Consider the following 23,521-nt stretch of genomic DNA (forward strand, 5'->3'; position numbering starts at 1 on the left):
AAAATACTGCCCCATATCCTGCAGAGCAGGATGAAGTGACCCTAAGCCTCAGAAGATTCAGACAGCTTAAAGAAATGCAGAGCAAACATGGAAAATCCCTGAAACTTGAGAAATGAGTCTGCCTCTCCAGCAAACAGGTTAACATTACATGTATTCACAGAACTAGCTGCCTGAGGTTAGGCTTTCCACTCCACAATGGGGTTCTCTCAAGGAAAAATTTTCCCTAATTTACTGGATGGAACCATATCTACTTCCCTTGATTTAAATGGGCTTCAATTGATTTTAATTTAATGGGCTTAAATTGATTTAAATAGGCTTCAAAAGTATTCTCTCCATTCAGATGAGCAGAAAAACTTGGGTCAGCAGTCTACGTGTGGAGGTTGGAGAAACACCTCTCTAATCAGCCAGGCCCGACAAGTTGTTGACCATAAATTTTCTGAAGTGGTCCCCAAGCAATTGCTACGGGCTAAACATCTAACAGAGGAAATCACTGTCTAGCTGTTCTGCAGGCGACTTCGCAGATGATACAAGTGATTGCAGTACAGATTCATGAAGTGACTTGACACGGGGACCATCGTCTTAGTTCAGGTCACTGAATCTGCACGAGAAAATTCTCGATTCCTTTTCATGGAGTGCTGTGTAGTGCTAGGACCATTGCAGCCCACCAGCTTCTATGCTCATTTCTTGAAAATTCTAACAAATTGTCTTAGCCTCCTACAGATACAAAGGAAAAGATGACATTTTCTAGAAATAAACACCTTAGCACTTTCCACTTCTGCTGTCCCTAAGAGCAAATCAGCATATATAGCAGCATCAAGTGCCTGGCTTTCAGGTAAGCCATACACAGGACAGTAAATGTTCAGCAGCCACTTGTGTATTCTGCTTACCTGCATTTCCAGGTTTCCTGCCATTCTCCAGCTTTTAAATTCTGTGCACTACCACATTTCAGGAAGAGTATTAAGCTATTCCTAATATAACTTGAAAAATAAAGCAAAGTAAAATGATTCTAAGAAATCATAAGCACTTTTGCTCTTAAATATATTTCCCACAAGCAGATTTTACTAAGTACTGAATGCATTATTCTGGCTATGTGATTTAATAAACGTTCCACATATTGTTTTCCGTTTGCTTGTTCTTCTCCTAAAGGACTGTGCTGCCATTGCCTGTAGCTGAACACAATTTCAGCGATTCTAGTGCAGAGCTGAACTCTAAAGCTGTTTTTTGCTGATAGCAGAAGATCTGTAGTTCTCCTTGTGCTCACCTGCAACTTCAGATGGATGTCACATGCTCCTGGACAAGTACTACGCAAAGCGCTTTTTTTCCTATCAAAGAATGTTTTGGGGGGAAATGGTGATCTAGTAATATTACAGTTTTTTAGAAAAAAGAATCTGTCAGTTTACCTCCACTTCTTTTCTTCACACCAGTGAGAATGGGGAGGGAACGAGATATAAGACGGTAATAATCTAGATATCTCAGGTTGGTATTTACCTTTTTTTCTTTAAACAAAGCACTCCTGTCACTCAATTCCAAGTGACTGTTCCTTTTCAGAAGTTTCTTCTTTCCATCTTACTTTAAAAAGTCTTGAAAGCTCAGTGAAAAAAAAATACATAAAGCTGGGGAATGTTTGCTCTGAAAAATTTGAGTTAACCAAAGCTTTGAATTTTGTGTTTATTTTTCATCAAACTGAAACAGAGATTTTCTTACTTTTTAATCCTGAGTAGCATGGAGCAGGTGCATAGATATTGATTGCTCAATTTCTTTCACAAAAGCTTAAGGGGTATCAGATAAAACTAAAAGAATCATACAGCAAGACCAACCCTTAAAAGGCCAAAAGCCATCAGCAGAGAATAACAAACAACACTGTATGAATTATCAGGGAAATCTAATGAGAGTGAGAGAGAAAGATCTTGCCCTCAGGAGAGCACATGGGTATTCAGCAAGAAGAGGCTGAGCCAGTTTAAGAAACGTTTCTTTGCCTGCATTTGGCACTGGGACTCTGGTAACATTTGACAGGTCGTTTTTTGCCAGATTTCCTCAAATCATTGTCAAACTAGTTCATTTCCATTGTGGGAAGACACAAGAGCACACAGCTATTTCCACATGTTGCATTCTTAATGCTTTTCCCAAAGGAAAAAGGTAGAAGAGTGTAAGGTTTTTGTAATTTGGTTTTCCATTTTGGTCACAACTTCTGACGTTGTCTGAAATTTAAAGCAGAACCTCCCAAGCTTCAACTATTTCTTTTTTATTACTACTCTTCCTGGAGACATACTATGGGAGAGGGCAAGGGAACTCTGTGCTGAAGATCAACTCAGAAATACCCTCAGTGTCCGAAACGTGCACAAACCGAGGCAGTGTGACTTGTAGTCAGGCAGTTATCATCACACTAGGAGATGGCTTCCCCCTACTTGTTCTACTTCAGCATGTGTCCAAGGAAAATGGAGTACTGAAAAACAACAACGCTCAGGAAGCAATGTTTGGGAAACCAAGTGCTGTCAAATTTCAGTTAACATTGGTAACGTGTTAGTTTAGGAGAGGAAACAGATTCAGTTTTAGAGGGAAAAAAAAATTAAAAAATTATATATATATATATATATATATCATCTGCACAAGTTTTTCTCTTCTTTATTTTTTTATTACTTTTTTTTTCTTTCTGTTCAGAGCAGACTGCAGGGCAAATTCTTTATCCCCAAAGGCCTGACGATTCACAAAAACTAACATCCTTCCCTTGAACCTCAGCTCCAGACAGAGATCAAGAAACAACTAAATCCAGACAGCAGCACTTGCCTATACGCTATTGATTCTCAGACCTACATCTGCTTTAAGTGCAGATCAGTTTAATCTAGGCAGACAGAAAGGAAACCCAAGGGAAAAAAAACTCTCAACCTCTTGCTCATGGAGAGTTGCTTTCTGCCCAGCTTCGGGTAGGCAGCCCACAACCTACCCTCATGGGACCGAGGCGTGTAGGCCCGCTGCCTCGCAGGAGGCCTCGTGCTCCCAAATCTCTGGAGAGCTTTGGAAAAAATCGCCTACAGAAACATTAAGCCTGTGTTTTTGAAACCGCTTCCTAAGAGATCTGAATGCTCACTTCCTATTAATTTTCATTCATTTCAAAGCCTCCGGAAAGCCAGCAAACCGAGTTTCCTGAGGAATCCCCTGAGCACGAAGAACTTTACGCAAACAACTGGCTCTGAAAGCCATTTGTCAGCTGCCACCTCTGTCTGCAGGATGCGCCTGTGCAGCCACCACCAGCTTGGTTTTAGAGAGACCCCAGGCACTACAGAAACAACAGAAGAATCATAATGCCGAGTATTTCTGACTATCTGGTCAATTAACTGTCAGAGGTGACTAATGGGAGAGAAGCCTTTTGATGTTTTCCCTCCAGCCGTAGGCACTGAAATTTTGGGAAACTGTTGCCTCAGAAATGGTTATCCCCTAGTCTGTGCTTCAGCATCCATCTGGACAGATGGACAGACAACCCCACCTTCACTCTGACAAGCAGCAACACCCCACAGCATCCTGTATGGCAGCAAAGCCTGAGGTAGCCCCGAAAGTACCCCACAACAAGCCCTGAAGCCTTGCTGCAAGGCCATGTTAACCTGCGACCCTCTATATCCATCTGCAGGGCAGGAATTATTAAGAGAGGCTGTGGTTATGTTCCACCAAGAGGAAAAGTCCTACCCAGGGTCAAAGGCAAAACTGTGATACCTCAATAATGGGTTCAACTTTATTCTCAGGATGGGAAAGAACCATTTCACATGGTGCTGAATCATGCGGAGCCAGTCAGCGTGCTGCATTGAGGCTTTGAGTAACAATCACAGAAAATACAAAACCTAATAAAAACATGGTCAAGAATTTTGTTATCAGTTAGCCCAATAGCAGTTGAATTGAAGAAGGTACTTTTTGGTGCTTTTAAAAAGATCTGTATATATGAAAAAAATACAGAAATAAAAGTTTAGTAATTAAAACAGCTAAGAAGCAAGGGTCATTGATCTAAACACTTGCCAAACTGTGAAATAAGTTTCTCTTTACCCTTTGCCTTGTATTTCATACACTTTATAGCTATAATTTGTAGCAGAGAGACAGTAGATGAAGTTGTACTAGTTGATACTTGAAACATAGTATTATCGCTAGATAAAATACATTTGAAAGGAGTCAATTAAGATTTTTAGAAACCGTGCCCCAAAATTAAAGCTATCTAAACATGTTCTGTTACAGATCCCTCCAATTTGAGGAATTTTGTTGCCGAGGCAACCTGGTCACAGTATGTCTCAGTTCAGAGCACGCTTGCTGTTTTAAATAGAAACACCATCCTTTTAATGCACAGCTGATTTTTAGTAAGAGATATGTCTGTGTAATACATACCGACAGACCATGCATTTGTTTTGCATTAGAGCCAACACACTCATGTAGTATTTTCAGAGGCAAACACAAAGTGTAAATCTAAGGATGAGCAAGCAAAACCATAACAATGTCTAAATAGCAGCAAAGCCTGACAAGCTGGGTGGGACTGGCAGCCGCATGGAGAGCCCCGCATGTATGAAAAGGTCACGCTCTTCTTATCACAGAGAGGAAAGAGATCATCAAGCGGTGTTAAAGGGACTGCATACAGCTGCTTCACACTGCTTCATTATATCCAATTAGAGACCAAGCAAGGGATTCAAACGACTTTAAATTGCCACTTGGAAAGCTCCCAGCCAAAGACAGGACCATGCAGGTGTATGAGCAGATCTCCCCATAAAAATTGTCTTCCAAGCTCACACCCAATGTTTTCTTTAGGAGTCAGGAGCGCTAGCAAATGGTGTGGTGTTACACTTTGATGTATCTCTTGGCAAAGACATCTCTAGAAAACCTACTGATATTGGCCAAGCAGCAAGAAAGTAGGTGCTCAATGCAGTGTTCGTACCCTCTATGTAGGCAGACATTGATTTCTATGCAGGTATTAAAATCCCTTGGGTAAAGTTGCCAGAATACATACCACAGCTACACTGTTTTCCTACAGAATTGCAAGGAAGCATGTAACACCCAGCTTGGGCTAAACATTTCAAATCTTGGCCTGTTTCGAACAAGAGGTTCTTCCTCTTGATCCAAAGTGGCCCTGTCAGAAAGAAACAAAGCTCAGCAGAAGATGTATGTGATGCCTCGTATTACTTAGTCATCTGGATGATGCATGATTCACGTTGCATTACTTGACCAAAAAAAATAATCAGCCATTTTTTTGGTTGATGTCTTGTCACTGCTATCATCATCAAGTTCTCCAGAGGATGAAGTTGCAACAGAGGGACTACAAGACCTCTACAAAGAAAGCAGGACACGACAACTAGTAGGTAGGAGTTCAATCAATGGACACCACCTACATTGAAAAACCAGTCAATGGGACAATTGAGGTGACCAGGGACCTGCTTTTGTGCAGGTTTCTACATATATTTGCAAAGAACAGCTGCCTACTTTGATATCTTTTAGCCAAGTGATGCCAAGCGAAATACCTCTGAAAAGGTATGTACCTGTTCAGCCATTCAAATCACTACCAAATCCCATATTGTCCACGTGCAAGTGGAGGCCATACACATGATGACAGGAGGAAATGGATAGTACTGAGGCAGGAGAAAGTCCTTAGCTTAATTCCAGCTGGTGTGGTTTTTAAATGGGAAATTCTGACTGCCTACAGCTGAAGTTAGTTGTGGGAAGCGCTGCGTATCTCAGAAGATGTCAAGAGACTCCAAGCTCTTGTAGGCAGAACGAGGCAGAAAGCACAGAGACTTTACCCCTATTTAAACATCAGGTAAATGAAGCGTAAGTCCTCACAGGAGTGATAACATCCCAGAAACACTCATTTTTTTCCAGTTATGTTCCTATATTGTTATACATTTTTTTGCTTGATACTTGGATAACGTATAGTCATTACACAAGTTTAAGTGACTGGGCTTAGCTGCAAGCGTCATTCCAGCAATTAAGCTATTTCTCCAAATCTATAAATTCTACTTCAGAGTTGTTTGGGTGACAGGGCACCATTGATTCTCCCTTCCACAGAAAGCTTGCAAAGCAAATCAATAAGAATGTACATTTGGAGGTCCCTCTCTCTTTTCACACACAGACAAAATTAATCACTTGCCATAAATACTATCATGCTAAGATAGAAGTTTGCTTTGGAACAAGATTTTGCTAAGACACTGAATTAATTGAACAGATTTATTATCACTTGAAATGGGTAGTAAATGATAGTGACTTTAGCTTTTACCCCCCACAAACACCATTCTCTAACCATCTTTATTTTCCTTCTTGTAATCTTCTATTTGGTTAAAAGCCTTATTTTCTAATGACACTCATACAGATATAACAATCTTCCCATCACGCACTGCAGGTAAGGAGCACAGGCACGAGGGATATTGAGAAATTTAGCAGAGGTAAGTGACTAATTTGATTATGACATACACCTTGGTTAAATAATTTACGATCCTCAGAGTACAGATAAGCAAACTGTTCATTTCAAATAACAGAGCTCTAACTTTCATTCCTCCTTTGATCTGAACAGAATACTTCCAAAGATTATTTATCAGTTGATTGAATCTTGTAGGGAGATGGAGGTTTTGACCTCTGCTTATTTATTCCATTTTGCTATTTAACTTCAGTTTGCTAGAAAAAACAAGGACAAGGCTGTGACAGTTCACAGAGATGCAATTTGTCTATTGAACTTAGCTTGGCATCTGTTAGACACACAAAGAAACAAAAGAAACTGCATAAATATTCATCAGCAAAGAAGTCAACCACGATACTGGATTTGAAGTATTATGCATTATTTTTGTAATGATAATAGTGATTCATCAGCCCTAATGATATCTCAGTACGTTGCCTGACTGATCTTTTACTTGTGTGAGTATAATTTATTTTTCCATTTTATGTCCTGCCTATCATTTGTTCCCAAAATATGGAAGTAGATTTACATAATAGAATTCTGCTTGGTTCTGCTGGACAGGTTGGGCTTTTTTGTTTCAGGTAATGACAGCAGTATCAGCTTGTTCTTCCCTTTGCATCTCATTTGAATAAAGCCTATAATGTGACAAGCGAAAGATGGCACTGCCTTACAACCAGCTAATTGGGAGAAGAATTATGGTGCAGGCATTAAGTAGCACGGACTCATCTTTGAAACCTATCATCACTTCCTTAGAAAAAAAAAAAATACTCTTTCAGCCTAGTTTCAAAAAGCCAGCTTTATTTGTCAACTCTGTTTATTCTTATAAATGTATCTTATAATGACTTGTTTTTCTGGACTGTAAATCTGCCAGAACACAGAAAAACTATCCTGTCTTAAAAAAAGGAACAATTCAACTTCATACCTTATTGCTATAGCTATCCCAGCTGGGATTTTTAACACATTGTAAAAAAAGTTACATTTTTGAAAGCACGATAAGGGCCCTGTGCCCCAGTGCCTTCTGGTGGAAAGCAGGCACCTAAATTACTCAGCATCTTTGCCTGAGACCCTTTGAAAGCTGAGGGGAGAAGGACATCAAATTCTTTTAGACAGAAGGAGAAATCAACCTGTGCTAATAAACCTGTTATATATTGCAGAGTATCTGTAGAAGTGCCTACAGATAATTCAGGGTCACTTTAAAATGGGAACTGAGGGCTTACTTGATTTAGGGGAAGAAAGTAAAAGGCAGGAAAACACAAACTCTTTGTTGTAGTTTCCCTCTGGTCAAAGCACTGCAAAAAGACTGGGACAGACTTTATTCAAAACAAAGGTGCCCTTCCTCCTCCTCACAAAAGGAAAGGGAGATCTTATTTGAAATCACTAAAAACACAAGAAAAAAGCTCTTTAACCCAAGACGGAATGGACAAGTGAAGATGACAACTGGAGCACCAAAATACCTGCAAAGAGCTGAGTGATAGCTGCTCCTTCTCCCTGAAGGTCCCAGGAAACCTGCAGGCCTTCCTCTGGCAACCCTGGTCTTGAAAGCAGATGAAGGATCTGCCGGACTCATGGCCAGCGTTTTATGGCTCCTTGTATGATTGAATTGTGCTCTCTGTGAGGGCAGTCAAGGAAAGGGAAAGAAACCCAGACCCAGAAAGCATGCAGGATTCAAACCCTAGTATTTCCAGTTTGTGTCCAGTGATTTTGGTAACACTTCTCTCAATACATGTTCTTTACAGCCTCATGCTTTCATCCTCAATGTACATCGGCAACACTGCTGGAGGTGTCACAGGGGTCCCCAGCAAATACTGTCCTTGGGGCTCCTCTCACCTGCCCTTTGATGAACTTCGTCTGGTGCCAGCCACATTGCTTTGAACTGGATTGAGCATCTTGCATAATTAATACCCATCCCCTTCCCTCTGCTCATTTCAGAAAACATTTTTGCTTATCGCTTGCTTGGTTAGGAACCATGAAACCAAACAAAGTAGGTCTGGAAGGGACCCCAAGGGATCATCTCATCCATTACCCTTTCCCTAAGGTCTACAGAGTTAATAACGGAACGACAAGCTTGCAAACTCCAGCTGCCAGGCTTTGAAGGTTTGGCTACTCCTAAAGAAGTATGCTGCTCTTGTCAACATGGGAGAGTGCGCGTGTGCTTGCTGATCTGTGCAGAGATTAATTTTAAAGTGTACATTCTGCTCAGACGGCCCTCTGCTAACATTATATGCATCACTAAGCTTCATATTATGCAACCACCAGCATTTATGTTCAAAGAAAGCACTTTTTACTCATGACAAAAGGTAGCTGCTATGCTCTCATTAAAACACAAAAGCAGTGAAAGATTGGTCCTTGTGCAGCATCATCTTCTGCCTATTCTGTTAAGAAATATTTATTATATTCAGGAATGCATCGTTAATTTTCTGTACCTTTTTCATGTAGCATAGCTGATTTCTAACACGTCTTTATTGGATTAGACTGCTCAGTGAGTTTTAGCTATTACCAAACACTCTCTACAGTTTCTCTACAGGTCATTCCTCTAAAGAGACAACTGTACATGAAAAAAAAACTCTGTTGCCTTTTCTCTCCTCCTTGTGTCATTACTATTAATATTCTGGTCATTCCCATCCCTGCAAAGCTGAATTTAGGGACATTATATAATGATGAGCTCTAATATCCTAAGATATTAGGATATCCTTAGATATCTAAGACTAAACTGGATCTGTTCCTTCCCAAGAAGGCAACACGTTTTTAAGTCTAATCCCAGGATCCCTGGGAAAGTCAGAGCAATCACAAAACTGTTTTAATCCAGAGCGTAGATACCAAAATCCTACAGTATGTCAGCAGCCAAAGCAACTGGACAAAGATTACAGGCAAACTGCAACGTGACAGAGCTATCTTTAGGGTAGCTGAATTTGTACACACAGCGCCATGCACCAGCTGAGTCGGATTAGCAATGCAGCCTCAGGCGGTAGCCCGTATGGGCTAAAACATCGTGGAAGCAGATGTGAGCTTCATGGGCCCCAAGGGCTGGTTGCCCACAGCTTGTAGCTAGCTGTGCCCCTAATATGAAAAAATACTTGACACTAAGGTAGGCAAAGTCATATACATCACTTTATCTAACTGGAAAGCACTGGAGAAGCGTAGAGCACAACAGCGTTTCTGTACCCACAGTACCACCTGCAACATCCTTCAGGACTTTTTCCAACCACACTCAACTCACAAAGCTGAGATTTCTTATAAGTAAAAGCAGGCGTGGATCTCACATGATTAGGAGAGAATTCCTTGCAAGGGTTCTGCAAAATCCAAACCTGGGAAATGCCCAGGGCTCACCAGACTGTGGCATCTGAAACTCGTGGTTACATGGATGGTGTCTGCATGCATGCAGCTAGGAAGCAAGACACAGAGAATGTTTTCAGGATGAAAACATTGCTTCTCATTAAGAGCATTTCATAGTCCTATTATTTCCAGCATATCACATTGAATACATCATTGATTACATCTTCCATTATTTTAAAAATGTGCAAAAATCACGTGCAATCCCCCCAAAGGTTTGAATTTTGGCCAAAACAGTGGCTTTTTTTTCCTTTTCTTAATTTTTATTTTTTATTTTTTTTATCATTACAAACAACAATGTTTTGCTGCCTCATAACATTATGGAAACTTTTTACTATAAATGAAAGTTTGTTTTAAAAGCATCTACCTGAACAAAAACCTCTTGTTCTGAAAGTACCTATAACACACTACAATATTCTACAGTTCTAAACCACAAGTTTCATACTCTGGTTTCTAGAAGAATTAAGAATCACTAGTAAAATTCTTCCAGGACTCTTCTTCTACAAAACAGAGGAGAAAAAAAAAAAAAGTATGGATAATTATGCAGGATACAAGAAGAAAACTACTGGTACTATATATATCTACCAGTATATTATTTACATATACATATATATATATGTATATATGCATTTATAAGGCAGCTTTCATTGCAATTGAAGGATATTCCTACTTGATATTCCTACTTAATACTGAATTCCAACCTCCCATCTTTTCCTTTTTCCCATCAGACTGCAAAGTAAAATTATCCATTATGGCTAAGTATCCTCAAGCCTTGCCTAATGCGTAGACAATGCTAAGATCTAGATGTAATAATAGAGCTGTAGTACACCAAGGTGTGATCATCATCAGCAGATAGTCTTTACAGAACCTCTCCTCAAACAAGAGATCGTGATTTCCAGCCCATAAAATCTTTCACACAGGTACAGCACGAAAAGAAGAGTATAGAGTTGTGACACAAAGGATACACTGAAATAGCCTGAGTAGCAAAATCCTTGTCATTTCCATGGAAATGCCGGCAATTGATCAGAAAAATCCTGTATTTTACTGAACTCTATCTGCTCATTTGTATGAGCTGATAAGTATGATTTTAGCAGGTTAGTCATTCAGCTTGGGAAGAGCTGTTGAGAGCATATCATTGCCAGAGCTGACTCCTGCACCGAGATATATTTTGAACCACATGCTACCTTTTGCAGGGGTGGATTTTACGAGTTCAAATGATATTTTGTTTCAAATCCTCATTTAAAAATAGTTTAACTTCTCAATAATAAAAGAAAGAATTTCCTCAAACTAAAGCTAGAAGAGTTACAGAAAGACCACTGTGTTATATTTGCAGTAAGTTTCTTTCACGGATGCTTAAGGTTTGTTTTAAAGCCTATAAGCTAGTCTTAGGCTGCACATCCAACCGGTGATGGAGGAGAATTGAAGAGAAATAACTTTTACCAGTAGTAACCAGTAGCATGCTACCAGCCTTGAAAACAAAGAGGAAGCAATGGAAAGACTCACAGACTACAAAACAGAGATCTGCATTTTGATGGAACGGTTAATACACATTCCCTGCACAGATTTCATATCTAGGAAGTAGACTGAAAGCTACTCTGAAACTGCAAAGAAAACTTATACTGCTCAATCTGGAAGCACAGATTTATTTTGACCCCTGTCACAGAAGTCCTTGTAGTAGCTCCTTGCTGACTGCAAAGTAGGGAAACAGCATTTTCTTTAGGCTTTGCTATTGCTGAGGTAGCCGCATTGTGTACACTGACTTCATTTTGCCTAAATGAGCAGGGTGTCTACAGCATTGTCTCCCTTCCTTTTTCCCCCCACTCCTGTCATTTCGAGGTGATGTGAATTCAGTCACACCCTTGATTACTGTGGATGCCATGCTGCAAATACAGAGGTGTGAGACAACGTAAAATAAAGCTGTGAGCGATACAGCAATAACTGGAAGACAGGGCATCACAGAGAGAGACTTTCTTAGGAATTAAAATTAGAAGAAGAACAGAAGCTTCTTTCTTTTGCAGACTTCCATGGCAAGAATACTTAAATAAATTGTCATGAGCAATGTTGTGACTTAGAAGCACAAAACCTGATGGAAAAAGGAGGCTGAAGGCAAGTGATGTGGACAGTGAAGAACCACTGAGTAACAGTCCTCCTCATCTTGTGACTAGTCCACAAAGTTGTGAACAAGAATCTGTGCAGCTCTGCAGTAATGTATTATTTTCTTATTGTTTTATTTTAGGGAAACTGATGCCATGATAGTAGCATGCCTTTTAGGACTAGAACAGCTTTGCTCCAGTTAGAACAGAAAGGCAATTTTTTTTCTAGAGGTATAAAAATCTAATTTTCCAAGAAAAGTCAATATAAGAACTAGATCCACGTTCCTAAAGTGCCCTGGGACATTTTCTTTAGTAAAACTGCAACCTAGTCCAATCCTCACCAGCAACAAATCCCAATGCTCTGTGAGGTTTCTCATTTCTGTACAGTTTGTAAGGACCTGTGCCAAAGGAGCAACAGCAGCAGGAATCTTCCCGCCAGTTTGAGTGACAGCCTCCTCCATCCCTGGGATCACGTCCCAAAGGACAACCTAGATTAACACATAATTTGCCCACTAGTATCAAATACAGAAACCTCTAGTTAGGTTATAAATCCACCAGGATCTCATTGTCACCTCTACAACTTATGATCAGCACTCAGCACTTGGAAAAAAAAAAAAAAAAATCTAGCTACCATATAAAGAACAAATAGGGATTCACAAGCTTTGATGGGGATAAGGAATTACCTGCTGGAATTATTAGCTGGAATGTGTAGAAAGTCCTACAGGGATTTGATCTTCCAAAATGTTTAAACTGCTGTATTTAAATCACTTAGATGGCTCTGAAGCAAGTCTCACCCAATCATCCATAAACACCAGTTCTAGTGCTACTGAGTCAGCGCAAAGAGGCAGCCACAGAGTTCTCAGATTAAACGTAATGCGTTGATTCAAAGCAGGGGGTCACTCGCTGCACAACAATTAACCTGGGAGGTTATCAGCAGCAATTTGTTCTGATACCCTATCACGCAGAATTGCGTGCATTTCTTACGAGTCTTCCTCTTCCCTTCCTCTTAAACTATATTCCATTAAACAAGTAGTTAAATGTACACTGCTCTCAGGATAGAAAATCCTTCTGCTTTACTGTAAAGGGTTTTTTGTTGTTGTTGTTGGTTTATTTTTACTTTATTCATTTGGAGACCTATGTCATTTTGGAAGACAGCTGCAGATGAATGGATACATAAACAAGAGCCTCCAGAAAAAAAAAAAAAAAGGCTTCTTTATTTGTGAAGAGAGTATTTCTGTGGCCCAGTTTCTCTACAGACGCAGTTCCTTCACTGTCACCACAAGTTCAAAGATCTTATTCAAGTCCTCGTGCTGAGAAAAGAACTTGCCAAGTGCTAAAGAAACCACTTCTATCAACAAATATCTTTTGCTTAGTACATTTATACTGTGAATAAAAACACACTTCTGTCTAGGTCCTCTCCCTTAGGCGGGGCTCTATATTCACTGTGTGCTTCCACACGAACATCACAGGGCACTGCTGGGAACCCCGGGCTGCTGCCACACCAGGCTAGACAGCTGGTGCTGAGTTTGGAGGCAGCCTTTAATGTGGCCTGCTCCCAGAACCCAAAACCTTTTTAACAGGAGATATCAAGAGCTTTTTAAGAAAAAGTTTCAAGGAAGAAAAAATAACAGCGCCGTGGGTTTGGAACAGGAGCTGTCCACAATACAGGTGCTGGCAGTTTTGGAAACGTCACAGGCTTTCTGCTTACAACAGGATCATAGAATCACTAAGATTGGAAAAGCCCTCCAAGATCATCTGGTCCAACCATCACCCTACTACCACTGTCACCCACTAACCCATGTCCCCAAGCACCACGTCCAACCCCTCCTTGAAACACCCCCAGGGACAGTGACTCCACCACCTCCCTGGGCAACCCGTCCCAGTGCCTGACTGCTCTTTCTGAGGAGAAATGTCTCCTCATTTCCAACCTGAACCTCCCCTGGGGCAACTTGAGGCCATTCCCTCTAGTCCTATCACAAGTTATCTGGGAGAAGAGGCTGACCACACCTTCCCTTCAGGTAGCTGGAGAGAGCAATGAGGTTTCCCCTGAGCCTCCTCTTCTCCAGACCAAACACCCCCAGCTGCCTCAGCCGCTCCTCACAGGCCTTGTGCTCCAGGCCCTTCACCAGCTCCGTAGCCCTGCTCTGGACACGCTCCAGGGCCTCAATGTCCTTCTTGTACTTATTTTCCCGAAGAATTCAGTTTAAAAGAATACTGCCTGTGCTAGACAAGAAAATGAGGCAGACCAGTAATTGTAACTGAACCGAGAAAGAAGTTATCACATGGGCTGAAAGACAAAACAAGGGAAAGGACTCACCAAGTGGAAACAAGAAGAGAGAAGTGTATTTAGATAAACAACTCAACCTTGCTATTCACTCTTCGCTAGTTATTCTGCATGACCATCTGGAAATTCCTCTGTGGTAATTCCTTTTTAACAGTTCTATAATCACATCTTAATTCGTAATTTCTTCGAAGGATTAAAAGAAACGTGTCACCTCTGCCAGCCCCATCTGTGCCCGTGCACATGCAGCCCGCATAACACACAAACACTGTGGACAGTCACAATCAGCCTGCTGAGGCCAGCGCCAGCTGAGAGAAACTCTCCTTCAGGGTCTGCTTGCTGCATGCACCTACCATCTCCTATCAGATGGCTTCCGTATAAATAGTGTTTTATCTTCAAGAAAACAGACATCAACATCAAAGACTCCCAAGGCTTGGAGAGACCCGGGAGCTCATCCAGCACTCAGGCAGGACAAGGCCTTGCTGTTATCCTGACCGGTGCCTGTCCTCAGGTTTGGGATCTCTTGGTGGACATCTCCTCTCGGGCAGTTTCCTACAAGAGTTATCCTTCCAAAATAATGTTTTCCTAATGCTTACCTTGATTATTTTTGTTTCCCACTCTGCTACTGGAGTCCCACTACTTTTTCTTATATCCCCCATGAACATGGAAAGCAGATTTATTGCCTTCCTCACAGTAGCGGCCTTTTATTTATTTGGAGAGATATCCTCCATCATCTTCTCTCCTTTAGACTAAGTAATCCAATTTGATCTCTCCTCCAAACTAAATAAACCCTTTCCTCTCAGCAACAAAACCAAAATGTTTTGATTTTAAGCTTCTAGAAGAGCTATTTTAAACTGAAAGTCCAGATGTTTCAGCTAACGCAATGCTGAAATTCAGCGCCTCAAATTTCAGGTATTTTAATGCATCAAAACAACAAAAAGGATGCGCCCACAAAACACTCTGGCATTGACAGCTTTATAGCACTTTTCACAGAGATGTTTGCTATGAAAGTTTGAGGGACTATTTTGTTAAAAATATACAAGTCAACCTCAGTGAGTGTGTCTCCATGAAGCATGGCCCATCTCACCAGGGAGAGGGAAAAGGAGAGATGTGGCTTATTTTGGACTGCACACGAAGCTCATGGCATGATCAGGACAAGCTGTAAAGGATGCTGCAATATCTTGCACAACCCAGTTCAGCGATGACGGCTCTGCTGAACTGCTCAAGACACCCTCCGAAACTTGGTGTAGAAATACACCAGCCTAGATACACAGCACTTATTTTGGGAAGGCCTTCATGGCTGATAAAGAGAGACAGGCATCTCTAAAAGGTAACGAAACTGTAGGCAGGCAGTTGGAAGATCTCCTGTTCACTCTCCTATGCCAACTAGACTTCTAATTCTAAGCATCTGGGATACAGGAGGATAAATCTAGGGGTGCCCACATCTTCTGGGATATACTTTTGTCTCAGGTGGTACTCTGAAAAGGACTGCTGTGGCGGATTTCCCTCTTTAATACAAAATGCAGAAAAACAGTTTCCACTGTGCATCCCAGAGTCCTGAGAGAATTGGCTGATGTTGTCACCACGCCACCCCCCATCATATTTAAAAAATCACAGCAGTCAGGTGAAGCTCCTGGCGACTGGAAAAAGAGAAACATCATTCCCATTTTTAAACGGGGCAGAATGGAAGACCTGAGGAACTAAAGACCAATGGAGCCTCACCTCTGTGCCTAGGAAGGTCATGGAACAAATCCTCCCGGAGGCAATGTTAAGGTACATGCAGGACAAGGAGGTGGCCCAGGACAGCTAAATTTATGTACATCAGAAGTGTCATATGTATATCTTCTGTCCCAGTGTTTCCCTAATGTATCTGGTTCTAACTTTGCTGCTTTCATAGTTCATTCCTAACCACTCTAATTAAACTTATCGATTGTTTTAGAGGAAAGATGTGGAGGGAATGGGAATGCCTTTTACCTTACTTCTATCTCCAGACACTGTGAACAGCTGCTCCTCAGAAATAAACTTATCCTTTTAATTACTTGCATAAAATTTAGGTCAGGTGTGACCTAGAGATGATGTTAGTTAACAATGCAACAATGGATGCTTTTGGAATCTGTATTTATGGCATTTTAGTATTGAGTGTCGCATGCTGGGAGGCTGTGCGGGAGGATCTAGTCAGCTTGCAGCTTAGCGTAAATATCTGGGCTACTACAGACTTCCCAGAAGCTGCAAAGCCTACCCAGGAATCTGGAAGCTCTCAGAGGATGAGCAAATCTTTGTCACGGGCAGACAGAAGGACCACGTGTGTACAAAATGTATTCTGTGGTCTCTTCCCCTTTATTCTACCATCTCAGGAAGTTCTGCAGAACAGTTTTCCACTTGCATGGCCATAAGCATGACCTCCTCACATCTTCCTCCCAGCAAAGGTTCCGTCCCACCTGGGGATATATCCAGAGCCTCACTGACACCTGTATCGTGTCTGTCCCTCTGCTTGGCACCCCCACCCAGCTGCCAGCACCCTCACAAAACAGAGGTCAGAGCAGCCAGGCTGTCCTGGCACAGGAGAGCTGGGCAGTACGCAGGGGACTGTCACAGCCCCAATGCACATGGTGACAAAATATTAGTTCCCTGATAGGTAAATTGTTACAAGGCAGGAAAAAGAACAGCTAAAGGTGGGAAGTAGGGAGAATAAAACCATTTTGCTTGGAAAAGTGAAGTCCAAAGCAGAAATGATGTATTTCAGTGATCGTATATCCCAGTTTAAAGCTAATGTATCCTCCTGGCAAAAGTTGCAGCTTAACACTGAGCCATATTATTTGATATTCTTCGACATAATAGAATACATATATTTACGCATGGCTGTAAAACTGTATTATTTTTAAAAGTTATTTCATTGAAGTGATTGACCTTTTTATGTTTCACGGCTACATTTCTTATACAGTAATAGAAAAAATGACTGTAAACCATTCTATTTTAAAGTACCTGTTCATTTAAATATTATAACCTGGATGATTAAATAAAGACCACTATGCAATATTTGAGGTTGCCAAGAAAAAAAGAAATGGTCCATAAAAAAAAGAACCTGAACCTTCTGCTTAGAATTCCCCTGCTATTTGTTTGCACTTAAATTTGATTTTCTTGTTTTTAATTTTATACTCCTGGGTTTTAAAATGTTCAGCAATTATCTGATTTGTAGCTACAACTGCAGCATGTTTACTTGTAAAATGTCTTTCAAATTAAGATCATTATTTGTCCTTTTAGATTTCTCCTTAACTTTGCAACTGAACATTCACAGCTCAACAACAAGCAGCAGTATTTTTTACATTCCAAACGGCTCTAATGCCAAAGCGTTTTGCTGATTTAATGGCTGGTTTTGCAGGATAGAAAAATCCTAATAATTCTCAGCAAGCAGAAAATCAACAGCTATCATTTTTAAAATGGGATTTCTATAGCTCTGTCAAGTGCCCCATATTGTACAAAGGCAAGGCAATTCAATCCAGCATTTGATTTTTGCCTCTAGAGACGAATGCTTGAGACACCTTTTCCTGGGACCCAAAATGCCAAATAAAACACAGCCTAAAGGTGGTTGAGGGCCTTTAACATAAGACCTCTGTGCTAGGAGTGCCTGAATCACTTGGGCCCAAATATTCAGCAACACATTCAACACTTAGGAACTACTGCCAAATAGATACTTGCTATTAATGTCTCAGTTATAGCTGGGCTCAAGATCTAGCACTGAAAACCATCTTGGAAGCCCTAAGTGACCTGAGCAGCTCACCTACGCTCTAATCCAGTGGATAAAGTCTTCTCTCAAAACACAAGTGCCTTGCAACAAACCCAACTGTTGCTCACAGCGGGCGTCCTGGCAGACTGGGTATTCTCCTGCGCTATGGCAGAGCTGGGTGCTTAGCATTCAGGTTACACTGAGCACAAACCATGTAAGTTTACCCTTTTCCATACAGCTGGACTCTGATGTCTGGGCAGGCTGTTTCTATATCCATTCTTTTTTTTTTTTTCCCCTCTATTTTTCCATTTGCAGGCTCCTTGATGTTTGCACTGCAGTCAGGTGCAGCGCATGTGCCCGATGGCACCAGCCACGTCTCACTCAGCTGCCGTGGGTGCCAAAGCAGCCCTGCCATCATCACGTCGGGGTGTCAGCTAGCTGGGGTGTACCTGCACATGCTGCCATCACACCTCTGGATGGCAGTGTACACATTGGCGCGGGGAGAGGGACAGGGCGCAGCACCACGCACATCTGAGCCGCAGCTGTAGGCACAAAAGCGAGCGGGCTGGCTGCGAGCGCATCTGTATGCGCAGAGGACATTCTGCAATCCACGGTAAAAGGCAACGGTTAGGGAAAATAATTTCACCACAAAATCCCAGAATCTTAATTTTTCACTCGAGCTTCTTCCTGAGCACTCGGGGTGCGATTGACATTCACTGCACGCAGCAGCTGCCGTGGCTACTCCGAAAGCGGTGCGGGGCTGGGGATGCAGCCATGCACGCTGCGAGAGTTTCAATGTATTTGAGAGCCCGCACGCCAGAGCCGAAAGGGATTGCACAGGCAGTTTTCAGTACCTGAATATCTGCTCCTTTGAATGCCTCTCCCGACTGGCTAATTCCCAGGGGAAGGCTGCGTGTTTCAGCCCAGTAATGCTTTTGGCTCAGAAAAAGAGAATGCAGAAGCCTCCTTCTCTTTTTCCCAAGCAAAACTCCTTCGGAAAGGGGACTTATTATTCAACACCAGTGGGAATGCTCAGCCAAACCTCAGCCCACAACAACATCCCCCAGCGACCTGCGCTGCTGCCATGTCAGCACAAACCTGCGAGCTCAGCTTCCCCGACCTGCTGAAACGAGGGTGAGCTGCACCTGCCCCCACCATGGGGAAAGCACTCCTCTCCTGGTTCCCTTGGAGGTTTGGGGGGGTGTATGGTTCTTTTCCTGACAGAAATATCAAGATATTGTACAGCTCAGACATTTTTTCCTAAGCCAACTCTGCATCTGCAACTCTTGGAAGTTTTTACAGGTCAAAGACAAGGCTGTGAAATCCCTGGAGATCAACAGGGGGGATTCTTGTGCGACATTTAAATGCACTGCCTGTTCAGAAGGAACGTGAGAGAGCCTGAAGAGCTACGTATAGGACACCACACTCCGTGTGCTGCACTTTCTGTGCTTTACAGGAGGGCTGGGGAGGCCAGCAAAGGTCCCATACACAAACCAGAGGTGTGGGGGAGAGGAATGAGGAGGGACAGGCGAAGGCAAGAAGTTATTGAGCACTGTAATAAACGGCAAGAAACCTGAAGTGGTGGGAGGATACCTTTAGTTTATCGTGTTGGGAAAAACAGGCTTGTGTCAGGTTTGGCACAAAAGGAAGGGGTAATTATATAAATATAATTATATAATAAAGGTATTCAAGGCAAATGCTGTACATTTATTTAAGCCAGAGAATCTACAAGCATACCCCACGCTAAATAGCCCCAGAGGCCTCCCCTAACTGAGAGCCACCTCAGCGGTCAGCTGCTTCCACCTGGCTCCCACACATTTCTCGTGACTATTCTGGAAACCAATCCAGCAAAGGCTCGGTGCCATCAGACATACTTCGAAAAAAAAAAATAACTCCGCTTTTAAACGGTGTTGCTAGTACAGCTTGATGAAATGCTAGCTGTGCCCCCCCTCGCCCCACAGGCGCACACCACCTCCTGCCATCCATCCATTGGCTTGACAAAGCAGGTAGTCACACACACTCCACATGAATGCACCCGTGGCCAGGTTGCCTTGGAAACCTCCGCTGCTACCTAATATTGTTATAATTGTCAAGAAAATATAGGTTTTCTCCAATGACTCGCAGCATGCTTCCATTTTACATAAATGCAAGCTTTCCATCTGCAGCTTTTTCTAAAGGCTTGCTTTGCTTTGCCCACAGAAATTTCAGAGAAATTTCCTTCCTCGAAAAATTAAACTGTTGTTTAAACGTTAAAAATGCAATTGCATTAGTTGAGGGGGCTGCGCAGCAATTCCAGCTTCCCTGTATCTGCCAGGAGGGATTTCAACATTCAGGAAAAGGAGCTCTGCCATCCTCTAAGCTCATTTTATTCCATGCATGGCTCTGAGGCTAAAATTCAGCTCCAACAGAAAGGTCAGCCCAAGCAGCCCCACCTCACAACCTTGCTTAGGCTGCACGCTTGCTGGAACACCTTACACCTCTCAGTGGTGGGTCCAACACGACCAGCAGTAATCCTGAGTTGCTTTATTATATGACAACTACCAGCACGTATCAAGTCTGTTACTGGATGTACTCACCCAACACGTAGTCTTGAGGGCGGCTCTGCGGAAGACCCTTGCATGCTTGCCCAAAGGAGGTCAGTAGATGCGACAGAAAAGCTTTGGTGGTCCCAAAAAAATGGTACCATGGTGCTGACAGATCCTAAATCCTGTGCTCCTTCAGCAGGCAGTATCCTGCAGCTACTTCTCCAGCCCAAGGACCAGCTTGTGGTGAATGGGAAGATCAAATTCTTGTTGTCTGATGAACTGTTTTGCCTAGAGAAGAGGCAGGTGAAAATAAGACACACTGGTGCACTGCAAGCTGATAGACTCAGTAAGAAATATTTGGACAAAGCACTTGAAAAAGGCACAGCCTTAAGCCATAACCCCCAAACGAGCAACCTGAAACACTTGGTGGTGATTGAACAGAATGCCTTAAGCCAAGCTGAAATGAAATTTTGCTTGGGAAAAGAAAGAAAGAAAGAAAAAAAAAGTAAACCATTTCCAGTTAGCTCCAGCTGAATGTTGTGCTTCTCCTAAATAACTGGGAGATAACCTGATTTCACCCAGCTGTAATCCTGCAAGTTTGAAGTTCTCTGGCCCCCTACCAGGCAGTGTGGGGATTCCTGAGCAAGTCCTGGGGCTGGATCACCCGCAGCTGGGCCGGCTGATGGAGCACCCTGAGCACTCTCCTGAGACAGCTGCCCCAGCTGGGCATCAAGCCCAGGTAGCAACTACTGCTGCAGAGCTGGAAAGCTCCTCGCCCTGTCATCCTGCTGTTGGAAGAGGAGGGAACCCACCTTCAGCCGAAATCAAGCTGCACAAGAGAGGGGAGTTTTAGTAAATCAAAAGCAATGCAAGCCTCTGACATACAACTTCAGATTGTCATGTTAAAACTGCAGTAAATCAACTGTAGCAAGTCCAGGAACTATGACTTGCCCATGTACTCAGAGTTTCCATCGTGTGCCTGTGTAATACAGCTGTTCAGCAGTTTTGTTTACAGCCTCAAGCAAACCTCTTGAAACCGAACTGGTGTTTTTACATGCAAAAGCATCGACGTGTACCTTAGGAAATGAAAAAGTTCTCAACAGTTTGTTGCAATATTTTAAAAATTGTACCTGAACCTTTCTTGGGGAGACATCCTTCCAGCAAAAGATGTCTGCTTTAGCCGAATGCAATGAAGCTTCTCAAGGCAATGCTGACTGACGTTTTTCCACATTCACCTGCACACAAGTAGGCAGAGTTTAGGAGATGCCATGGTTGCCTTAACTTGATCCAAACGGGCTGCAGCCCCATGTTTCCAAAAAGAACCCAAAACCTACTTTTTCAATGCTCAGCCTGCATATGTGGAGTCCTATTTTTCAAAAGATCCCAGGGCTTTTCAGCAGAGGTGGCGATACAGATGCTAGGCTTTGAAAAGAGCTAACAGCTCTGGGCGAGATATTCAGGTCCCAGCATTTCCGCTCTTCAGAACACAAAGATATTTATTTTGGCTTCCAGATTAGCATTGGCAAATTTGGCAAGTCTCCCTCAGAAAACCTTAGTAGTGATCAAGCAGAGATGCTGCAGAAGAAAATCATCTAAACTAGTGAATCTGCATTTGGGATCACAAGATACTTAGGAAAAAAAAAAAAAAAAAGATTATGAAATGAACACAGTAAAGGTTAGTAACCTTTAACTTCTTTACTGAAAGGGTTGTTAGACACTGGAACAGGCTGCCCAGGGAGGTGGTGGAGTCACCATCCCTGGAAGTCTTTAAAAGACGTTTAGATGTAGAGCTTAGGGATATGGTTTAGTGGGGACTGTTAGTGTTAGGTCAGAGGTTGGACTCGATGATCTTGAGGTCTCTTCCAACCTAGAAATTCTGTGATTCCGTGTGATTCTGTGATTCTGTAGTAACTCAGCAGGTGCCACCTAGTACTCATCCTTTCGGGATACCTTGTTATTTATTAAGGACCCTACTGAAGACTTCAAAACCCAACGTAAAATATCGATGTACATACAATTGTTGCAAACGCAGCTACTCTCCAAATACAGAGAACCCTGATTTTTTATTTTTTAATTTCTTGTGCTGTGGAAAATCAGAAAGCTTTATAGCAATCTCTGAGACTATTTGTGTTCTGTTACTAATTTGAAGTACTGATGACCTGGCTTCATATAACCTGAAAGAGATTACATGAGAGTCGGGGCATTGTAGTTTTTCCTGCTGAAGATGTAAATGCTCAACTTATCAGTGAGGTTCTTTTATACTGCTATGACTGCTTTGAGTTGCTGTATTGTTGTTTAGGGGCACGACAGGATTTTTTTTTCCTTCAGGCCTTGCTCTGTGCTCGTGTTCTTTACCTTTCTGATCAGAACAAAATGCTGGTCTGATGATACACAGCAGCAGGAAAACGTTCCGATGGACCAGCTGTTTTCTTAAATGATATTGTTTTGGGAAATATGCCAGTTTAGATAGAAAAGAAACTGTCTGACATGAAATAATATGCTGAATGCTTTATCACTGTGTTTTCTTGGTCTGAATTTCTTATTTCACTCCCACTTTTGTATTCATCAGTTTGAGTCCTACATCTGATACTATATATACAACACATCTTTATTTATTGTTCTCCTTCAACCCCCTAATCACTTCAGTGATTCCAATGAGGCAATTTCACTAAACTCCATCTAAAAGCTACATTTAGGAAGCAAAAGTAGCCAAACATCAACATCTCTAGTGAAGGGCATGTAGGAATTAGGGCTTTTGTCCTGACCAGTTTTAAATAGCTAGGGAAATGTCCTATTACACTTACAAAGAGCAAGGTGGAGCTTATAACTACAAATACAAAGCATGCATTAACTTTCCTCTGTGTAATATTCTCTCCTTTTTTTTTTTTTTTTTTTTTTTGTAGTAAATGCCAGCAAGGTGCTAACCCAGGCTGGCTATGTGCTGCAGTGATTTGAGAAGAAAAGCAGCAGCCAGCTGCAGGAGGTTCTGCAGGATGGGGAGCAGAAGAAGGCTTCAAACTCAGCAGATGGCATGCACAGGCGCTGTGCCAGCCTACTGGGGCACTACCTGGTGTGCCTAAGGGATCACTTGCTGCATTTTTTATCAAGCTGAGAATGAGAGACATTTTGTTTTATGATCCTTTCTCTCCTCTATGTGAT

The 23,521-nt window shown here is 42.1% G+C and overlaps 1 long non-coding RNA gene across 6 annotated transcripts in view; it reads right to left on the minus strand.

The window, feature by feature from the left end:
• LOC137856342 (uncharacterized) overlaps positions 1-23,521 on the minus strand; it is a 298,868-nt gene that overhangs the window by 213,284 nt on the left and 62,063 nt on the right. For all 6 annotated transcript variants that reach the window (XR_011096373.1, XR_011096372.1, XR_011096371.1 and 3 more), the window contains exons 9-10: positions 21,493-21,597; positions 20,414-20,650 (exon numbers count right to left, since the gene is read on the minus strand). This is a non-coding gene — a long non-coding RNA (uncharacterized lncRNA). The remainder of the gene's footprint in view (positions 1-20,413; positions 20,651-21,492; positions 21,598-23,521) is intronic.

This window comes from Anas acuta, chromosome 4, assembly GCF_963932015.1.
Source record: "Anas acuta chromosome 4, bAnaAcu1.1, whole genome shotgun sequence".
Classification (NCBI taxonomy): domain Eukaryota; kingdom Metazoa; phylum Chordata; class Aves; order Anseriformes; family Anatidae; genus Anas; species Anas acuta.